The sequence below is a fragment of the Otolemur garnettii genome, unplaced genomic scaffold, assembly GCF_000181295.1.
Source record: "Otolemur garnettii isolate 467f Iridium unplaced genomic scaffold, OtoGar3 scaffold00031, whole genome shotgun sequence".
Classification (NCBI taxonomy): Eukaryota; Metazoa; Chordata; class Mammalia; order Primates; family Galagidae; genus Otolemur; species Otolemur garnettii.
This window is the reverse complement of record NW_003852426.1, coordinates 6930882-6941002: the sequence shown is the minus strand read 5'-3', so window position 1 is coordinate 6941002 and position 10121 is coordinate 6930882.

The following is a 10121-nucleotide window of genomic DNA, read 5'->3' as shown; positions in this document are numbered from 1 at the left end:
CGCCAGCCTGGGTGTATGTGGCTGGTGCCCTACTCACTGAGCTATGGGCCCTGCCTGTACTTGGCTTCCAACAATAAAAGTACGACATGTCTAGATGTGGATTTCTTTGAGTTTATCATATTTAGAGTTTGTTGAGATTCTTAGATGTGTAGATTAATTCTTTCACTAAATTTGGGAAGTTTAGGGCCACAGTTTCTTCAAATATTCTTTTTTTTCTTTCTCCCTCTGTCCTCTGCTTCCAAGATGTCCACTATGTGCATAATGGTGCACTTTGTGGTCTTTCTCACATCTCTGAAGTCCTAGTCATTTATCTTTATCCTTTTTCTCTCTGTTTTTCAGACAAGAATATCTCAATTGGCTTATCGTCAAATTTCCTGGTTCTTCTTTCTGGCAGCTTTGAATCTACTGCTGAGCCCCTCTAGTGCCTTTTTCATTTCAGTTATTGTGCTTTCAACTCTGGAATTTCCATTTGGTCTTCTTTTTATAATTCTATATCTTCTGTCGTTCTTGTGATGCTCTGCAGTTCTTTAGATATTGTTTCCTTTAGTTCTTTGACCATAGTTATAGTAACTACTTTAAAGTCTCTGTCTAGTAAGTCCAACATCTGGGCTTTCTGAGAGACCGTTTCAATTAACTCCCCCAGCCCCATTTATAGGCCCTTTTTTACTCTTTATTTGTCTGTCTCATAAGTTTTATTGAAAACTAGAGATATGTTTTAATATTTTATTTACTTTGCTTTAATATTTTATTTAATTGCATTTCCCTAAAGGCTAATGATATTAAGTGCCTTTGTATGTGCTCATTCTCCATCTATATATGGTATTAAGTGAACTGTTAATAAATATATTTTAGTCCATTTTATAATTGGGTCTTTTTTTATTGTTGAGTTTTGAGAGTTCTTTGTATATTCTGGATACTAGTCCTCTGTGGTTTGCAAATATTTTCTTTGGTTTGTAGCCTTTTTATTTTCTTAACAGAACTTTTGACAAAGCAAAAGTTTTTTATTTTTATAGTCTAGTTTCTCAGTTTTTCCTTCTATGGATCATGCTTTTAGTATCAAGTCAAAGAAATTTTTGCTTGGTGCTACATCTCAAATATTTTCTCCCATTTTTTTCCTAAAAGGTTTGTGCTTTACATGTAAGTCTGTGATCTATTTTGAGTTAATATTTATAGAAAGTATGAGACTTAGGTCAAGGTTCATGGGGTTTTTTTGCCTATGGATGTCCAATTAGTCCACCACTATTTGTTGAAAAGGCTATCTCTCCTCCATTGAATTGCTTTTGCACCTTTGTGAAAAATCAGTTGGGCATTTTTGTGCAGGTCTATTTTCGAGTTCTCTGTCCTGTCCATTGATCTATGTGTCTATCCTTCTGCCAGTATCACACAGTCAGGACTAGTCTAGCTCTATAAAAAGTCCTAAAATTGAGTAGGCTGCTTCTTCTACTATTCTTTTTTTAAATTTATTTTGGCTATTCCAGTTCTTTTGTCTTTTCGTATACATTTTAGAACAGTTTTGTCTGCTCTACGTGAAACCTTGGTGGACTTTGGGTAGAATTTTATTAAACCTATATATCAATTTGGGAGAACTGACATCTTTAGTAGTGTGTTTCTAAATACATGGAAAATGTTTTCTTTATTTCTTTGGTATTAACATCTAATTTAATTCCACTATTTTCAGAGAATGTTATCAGTATTATATTAATTCTTTGAAATTTGCTAAAACTTGCTTTATAGGCTAGTATTTAAATTTTCCTCAGGTGTTTGAGAAAATTGGGAACTAATTTTTAAGTTTGGGGTTCTATTGTGTAACCAACAGTTAATTGTACTCTTCAGATCTTCTATATTTTTTCCAAGTTTTCTTTTCTTTTCTTTTCTTTTCTTTTTTTTTTGAGACAGAGCCTCAAGCTGTCCCCCTGCATAGAGTGCTGTGGCATCACAGCTCACAGAAATCTCCAACTCCTAGGCTTAAGTGATTCTCTTGCCTCAGCCTCCCAAGTAGCTGGGACTACAGGCACCTGCCACAATGCCTGGCTGTTTTTTTTTGTTGTTGTAGTAGTTGTCATTGTTGTTTGGCAGGCCCGAGCTGGATTTGAACCTGCCAGTGAACCTGTATGTGACTGGTGCCTTAGTTGCTTGAGCTACAGGCACCAGCCACATACAGGGTCGAATGGGAGGTTCAAATCCAGCCTGGGCCTGCCAAACGACAATGACAAGTACTACAACCAAAAAAACAGGCGCCGAGCCCAAGTTTTGTGTACTTATAGCTGTTTGGCTTATTATTATTATTATTTATTTATTTATTTTAGAGACAGAGTCTCACTTTGTTGCCCTCAGTAGAGTGTTGTGGTGTCACAACTCATAGCAACCTCCAACTTCTGGGCTTGGGCGATTCCCTTGCCTCAGCCTCCTGAGTAGCTGGGACTACAGGCACCCGCCACAATGCCTGGCTATTTTTTTGTTGCAGTTTGGCCAGGGCTGGGTTTGAACCCTCCACCCTCGGTATATGGAGACAGCACCCTGCCCACTGAGCCACAGTTGCCGCCCAGCAATTTTTTTTTTTTAATTTCTTTTAAGACAGAGCCTCAAGCTGTCCCCCTGGGTAGAGTTCTGTGGCATCACAGCTCACAGCAACCTCCAACTCCTGGGCTCAAGTGAGTCTCCTGCCTCCGTCTCCCAAGTAGCTGGGACCACAGGCGCCCACCACAATACCCAGCTATTTTTTTTTGGTTGCAGCCATCATAGTTGTTTGGCGGGCCCCGGGCTGGATTTGAACCTGCCACCTTAGGTGTATGTGGCTGGCGCCTTAGCCACTTGAGCCACAGGCGATGAGCCTTTTTTTTTTTTTTTTTTTTTTTGAGACAGTCTCACCTTATCACCCTCAGTAGAGTACCATGGCATCTTAGCTCACAGCAACTTCAAACTCTTGGGTTTAAGTGATTCTCTTGTCTCAGACTCCCAAGTAGCTGGGACTACAGGCACCTGCCACAGTGCCCAGCTATTTTTAGAGATAGCATCTTCTCTGGCTCAGGCTGTTCTTGAACTCATGAGCTCAGGCAATCTACCTACCTTGGTCTTCCAGTGTGCTAGGATTATAGGCGTGAGCCACCACACTTAGCCTTTTGTTTGGCATATTTTTAAACTTCTTCCTCACTAATAATGCTTTTGTCTTAAAATCCATTTTCTCTGATATTAATATAACTACCTCAGCTTTCTTTTGTTAGTATTTGTCTGAGTTTAGTCATTTCTGTCTTTTTTACTTTCATCCTTTCTGTGGCCTTATGATGAGCCTGTTATAAACAATGTATTATTGGTTTTGTTTTTACTTTAAATTTAATTTAAGCATCTCTGTTCTAAGTGGCACTTTTGCTGATTAATTTTATTGTAATTATGATATACTTGTGCTTCTTTCCATCATCTTGCTCTGTGCTTCCTATTTGTACAGTTTTCTCTATAGTCCTCCCCGCACGAACACTTTGCTTGTCTCATTTTGGATTTTTTCCAATTGATTATTTTTTTCTTTTCTTTCTCATATATTCTCTATATTCTCTCTCTACTGGTTTGGAAATAATACATTCTTTTTTTTTTTTTTTTAGAGACAGAGTCTCACTTTATCACCCTCAGTAGAGTGCCATGGCATCACAGTTCACAGCAACCTCCAACTCCTGGGCTTACGCGATTCTCTTGCCTCAGCCTCCTGAGCAGCTGGGACTACAGGTGCCTACCATAACACCCGGCTATTTTTGTTTTTGTTGTTGTTGTTGTTGTTGTTGCAGTTTGGCTGGGGTCGGGTTCGAACCCACCACCCTCAGTATATGGGACCAGTGCCCTACTCACTGAGCCACAGACACTGCCCAGAACTGATACATTATAATTTTATTCTTTTTTTTTTTTTTTGTAGAGACAGAGTCTCACTTCATCGCTCCTGGGTACCGTAGAGTGCCGAGGGGTCACACAGCTCACAGCAACCTCCAACTCCTGGGCTTAGGCAATTCTCTTGCCTCAGCCTCCTGAGTAGCTGGGACTAAAGGCACTCGCCACAATGACTGGCTAATTTTTGTTGTTGTTGCAGTTTGGCCAGGGCCGGGTTTGAACCCACCACCCTCGGTATATGGGGCTGGTGCCCTAACCACTGAGCCACAGGTGCCGCCCTCTAATTTTATTCTTTTGTGATTACCATGAAAATTTTGCTATGCATACTTAATGATATCTTGAGCTATACAATACTATAAGTGTTCTGAACAGAACGGTCACCCTCTGTATGCACAGTTCCAAATCTGAAGATTCAGCCAACTGGTAATTTAAACAAAATTAAGTAAAAACAGTACAATGAGAGCAGTGCCTGTGGCTCAGTGGGTAGGGCACTGGCCCCATATACTAAGGGTGGCAGGTTTGAACCTGGCCCTGGCCAGCTAAAACAGCAATGGCAACTGCAACAAAAAATAGCCAGTCGTTATGGCGGGTGCCTGTAGTCCCAGCTACTTGGGAGGCTGAGGCATGAGAATCGCCTAAGCCCAGGAGATGGAGGTTGCTGTAAGCTGTGTGACTCCATTGCACTCTACCGAGGACAACAGAGTGAGACTCTGTCTCAAACAAACAAACAAAAAACAATACAATGATGAAAATAATACAAAGAAAACAATGTAGTATGACAACTATATAGTATTTACATTGTATTAGGTATAATTAATCTATAGATGATTTAAAGTATATAGAATAGGCCACATGCAGTGGCTCACCTCTGTAATCCTAGCACTCTGGGAGGCCAAGGCAAGAGGATTGCCTGAGCTCACAGATTTGAGACTAGCCTGAGCAAGAGCAAGACCCCATCTATAAAAATAGCCAGGCATTGTGGCTGGTGCCTGTAGTCCCAGCTACCAGGAGGCTGGGGCAAGAGAATCACTTAAGCCCAAGAGTTTGAGGTTGCTGTGAGCTATGATGCCATGGTACTCTACCGAGGGCAACAAAATGAGACTCTGTTTCAAAATAAATAAAAATAAAAAATAAAATAAAATAAAGTATATAGGAGGATGTACATGGGTTGTATGCAAAACTATGCCACTTTATATAAGGAACTTGAGCATCCATGGAGTTTGGTATCCACAGGAGTCCTGGAACCAATTCCCTTGGATATTGAGGGGGGTTGTACAAAGAACTTAGAACTCTTTACTCAGCCTTCTGATTATATGCTATAATTTTCCAGTATTTTAGAATTCTTCTTGAATTTAATTTTGTCACTACGTGATACATTCACATGGTTCAAAAGCCAGAAATATAAAATGGTATATAGCAAAAAGTCTCCATCCCATATTTGTCCCCCATCTGCTCAGTTCTCTCTTACAGGAAATCACTGTTCTTTGTTTATTATGTATCTTCCAGAATTTTATTAGGCACAAGCAAATATGAACATAGATTTTTAGCACTCACCTCTCCCACCCCCCCCACTTTTAATAAAAAAGATACCACACTGCAGTAACTGCTTGGCACTTTGCTTTTTTCACATGATATAGCTTGGAGATCTTTCCATATCAGTCGTTAGAGCTCATCCTTTTCTTTTTATAAAAATAGTCATATTTCATCATATGGATGATATACTTTATAATTCTATTCTTAGAACATTTTGTAGAACACAAAATTGAAGGGGCAAAAATCAGACTTAAGAGGGACATGGGGGATTTTGAAGGCAAAGGAAACAGTTGATATCTTTTTTTTTTTTTTCTTTTTGAGGCGGCAAGCTGTCCCCCTGGGTAGAGTTCTGTGGCATCACAGCTCACAGCAACCTCCAACTCCTGGGCTCAAGCGAGTCTCCTGCCTCAGCCTCCCAAGTAGCTGGGACCACAGGCGCCCGCCACAACGCCTGGCCATTTTTTGGTTGCAGCCATCATTGTTGTTTGGTGGGCCCGGGCTGGGGATTCGAACCCGCCACCTTAGGTGTATGTGGCTGGCGCCTTAGCCGCTTGAGCCACAGGCGCTGAGCCAACAGTTGATATCTTGATTGTGGTAGTGGTTACATGACTATACTTTTGTCAAAAACTCATTGAGTGCAGCTTGGCGCCCGTAGCTTCCAGTGGTTAGGGCACAGGCCACATACACCTGGGATGGCAGGTTCGAACCCAGCCCAGGCCTGCTAAAATCTCATTGACCTGTATACCTAAAAAGGATGAATTTCAGGCAGCACCTGTGGCTCAAGGAGTAGAGTGCCAGCCCCATACACTGGTGGTGGATTCAAACCCGGCCCCGGCCAAAAACTGTAAAAAAAAAAAATCTATATATATACATATATGTGTATATATAGGATGAATTTCACTGTATTAAATTATATCTTAGGCTGGCAGAGCTGCTCATGTGTGTAATCCTAGCACTTTTTTTTTTTTTAGAGACAGAGTCTCACTTTATCGTCCTTGGTAGAGTGCGTGGCATCATAGCTCACAGCAACCTCCAGCTCTTGGGCTTAGGCAATTCTCCTGCCTCAGCCTCCCAAGTAGCTGGAACTACAGGCACCTGCTACAACACCCGGCTATTTTTTTGCAGTTTGGCTAGGGCCGGGTTTGAACCCACTACCCTCGGTATATGGGGCCAGCTGAGCCATAGGCACCACCCAATCCTAGCACTTTCACTTTCAGAGGCCAAGGTGGAAGGATCATTTGAGGTCTAGGAGTTTGAGACCAGCCTGAGCAACATAGTAAGACCCCATCTCTATTAAAAAAAAAAAAAGAAGAAGAAGAAGTGAGGAAGAACTTGTAGGACCAGCTATTCAGAAACCTGAGGCAGAAGGATCTCTTAAGTCCAAAAGTCTGAGGTTACAATGAGTTATGATGATGCCACTGCACTCTAGCCTGAGCAACAGAGTGAGACCTTGTCTCAAAAACATTTAGATAAGTCAGGCACAGTGGCTCACACCTGTAATCCTAGCACTCTGGGAGGCTGAGGCAGGTGGATTGCCTGAGCTCAGGAGTTCAAGATCAGCCTGAGCAAGAGCAAGACCCCATCTCTTTTCTTTTCTTTTTTGGTTTTAGTATCATCATTGTTGTTTGGCAGCTCCAGTGTATGTGGCTGGCGCCCTAGCCACTTGAGCTACAGGCACCGAGCTGCAAGACCCCATCTCTACTAAAAATAGAAAACTAGCCAGGCATTATAGTCTGTTGTCCCAGCTACTCAGATGTTTGAGGCAAGAGGATTGCTTTGAGCCCAAGAGTTTGAGGTTGCTGTGAGCTATGATGCCACAGCACTCTACCTAGGGTGACAGAGTGAGACTTTGTCTTAGAAAAAAAAATTGAAAGAAAATAAATAAATAGGGCAGCACCTGCAGCTCAAAGGAGTAGGGCATCAGCGCCATATACTGGAGGTGCTGGGTTCAAATCTGACCCCGGCCAAAAAAATAAAATAAATAAATAAATAAATAGTTCCCTTTATTCCCTTTAAATATTTAGAGTAAGCTACAATCAGTCCACTGTACTTCACTCTGTGAGACAGAGACCCTGTCTCTAAAACAAAATAAAAAATAAAAAGATTATTTCTTGATAAACCTGATTTTTTTTTAAAAGAAAGAGATTGTATAGTTAACCATGATTACACACCAAATATAAATTATGGAACTAGGGGAAGAGATTTTTTTGTTTTCATATTTAAAGGTATAGTGTGATGTCTCAATACATGTATACGTTGCATAATGATCAAGTCAGGGTATATAGCATAGCCATCACCTGATACATTCATCATTTCTTTGTAGTAAGAACATTCAAAAATCTTCTCTTCTAGCTATTTTGAGCTCTACTACACAATATTCATTAACTATAGTTACCCTGCTGTGCAATACAACACTAGAACTTATTTTTCTCATCTAAGTGCAATTTTCTACCCATTGAACAATCTCTTCCCATCCCCTACCCCTACCCTGTCCAGCCTCTGGTAACCACTATTCTATTCTCTACTTCCATGAGGTTAACTGTTTTAGATTCCTAGCATGAGTGATAGCATGTGGTACTTGTCTTTCTGTCCCTGGTGTATTTCACTTAACATGGTGTCCTTCAGGTGCATCCATGTTGCCACAAGTAACAGGATTTCATTCTTTTTTATGACTGAATAATATACCGTTAGATACATAGATAGATATCATAGTTGTCTTAGCTAGTTATCTGTGGGGGAACACTAGGGTTGATTCCATAACTTGGCTATTGTCGAAAGTGCTGCAGTAAACATAAACATGCCGTTACCCTGTTCAACATACATACCCAATAGTGAGATTGCTGGATCTAAAATTACTCTTTAGCATAGCATCCACTATTTTTCACTTGTCTCACTTTGTTGAGACATGTTTTGTAGTGTAAGATGTGATCAATCTTGGAGAATGTTCTGTGTGCTGATGAAAAGAATATATATTCTGTAGTTTGGGGGTAAGTGTCTGTTAGGCCCATTTTCTCTCCAGTCTCATTTAAGTCTCATGCTTCTTCATTTATTTTTTGCTTACAGGATCTGTCCAGTTCTGTCAGCAGGGTGTTGAAGTCCCTGGCTATTACAATGTTTATCACTTTGTTTTGATCTGGTAGGGTTTTCTTCATAAATATGGCTGCACCTGTGTTAGGTGTATAAGTATTTAGACTCGTTTCATCTTCTTGTTGAATTGTTCCATTTACCGTTATGTAGTGACCATCTCTGTCTTTTTTTACTTTGGTTGCTTTGAAGCCTGTTACTGAGATGAGAATGGCTACACGAGCTTTCTATTGGTATACATTTGCATGGAATATTGTTTTCCATCCCTTCACCTTCAGTTTGAATGAATCCTTCATTAGATGCATTTCCTGGAGACAGCAGATATTGGGCTTATATCCATTCAGCCAGCCTATGTCTCTTGAGACGAGAGGTCAATTCATTCATATTATTGAAAGAATTGATAAATGTGGGTGGATTTCTGTTCATCTTGTTGAGTAGAACTTCAGTGCTTTACCTCTTGAGCCATTGTGGTGTCTGGGCTCTGAGCTTTAGCACTTGGAGGCTTTTATACTGGTGGATATCTGTTGTACTGATCGGTATCTAATGCTGGTCTGCGTACTTCCTGTAGGCAGGTCTTGACAAATTCCCTCAGCAATTGCTTGTCTGAGAAAGTCTTTAATTCTTCCTCATATAATAAACTTAGTTTTTCAGGATACAAAATTCTAGGCTGGCCATTATTCTTTTTGAGAAGACTGAAAATGGGGAGAAGATTTTTGCAGGTTATGCTTCTTTTTATTTCTTTCTTTCTTTATTTTTTGAGACAGAGCCTCAAGCTATCCCCCTGGGTAGAGTGCCGTGGCATCACAGCTCACAGCAAACTCCAACTCTTGGGCTTGAGCGAGTCTTCTGCCTCAGCCTCCCAAGTAGCTGGGACCACAGGCGCCTACCACAATGCCTGGCTGTTTTTTGGTTGCAGCCATCATTGTGTTTGGCAGGCCCAGGCTGGATTCAAACCCGCCACCTTAGGTGTATGTGGCTGGCGCCTTAGCCATTTGACCCATAGGCACCAAGCTGCAGGTTATGCTTCTAACAAAGGTCTGATAACTAGAATCTACAGAAAACTCAAACTAATCAAAAGAAAAGAATAAATAACCCCATTTCCATGTGGGCAAGTGACTTGAACGGAAACTTCTCTGATGAAGACAGGCACATGGCCTACAAACACATGAAAAATGCTCATTATCCTTAATCATCAGATAAATGCAAATCAAAACCACTTTGAGATATCATCTAACTCCAGTAAGATTAGCCCACATCACAAAATCCCAAAACTACAGATGTTGGCGTGGATTCGGAGAGAAGGGAATGTTTCTACACTGCTGGTGGGAATGTGAGCTAATACGACCTTGGAAAGAAGTTTGGAGAACACTCAAGGAAATAAAAGTAGACCTACCATTCAATCTTGTAATTCCTCTACTAGGTATATACCCAGATGACCAAAAATTATTTTACAACAAAGACATTTGCACCAGAATGTTTATTGCAGCCCAATTCATAATAGCCAAGACATGGAAACAGCCCAAGTGCCCATCGATCCATGAATGTATTAACAAATTGTGGTATATGTACACCATGGAATACTATGCAGCCATAAAAAATATGGAGACTTCACATCTTTTATGTTTATCTGGATG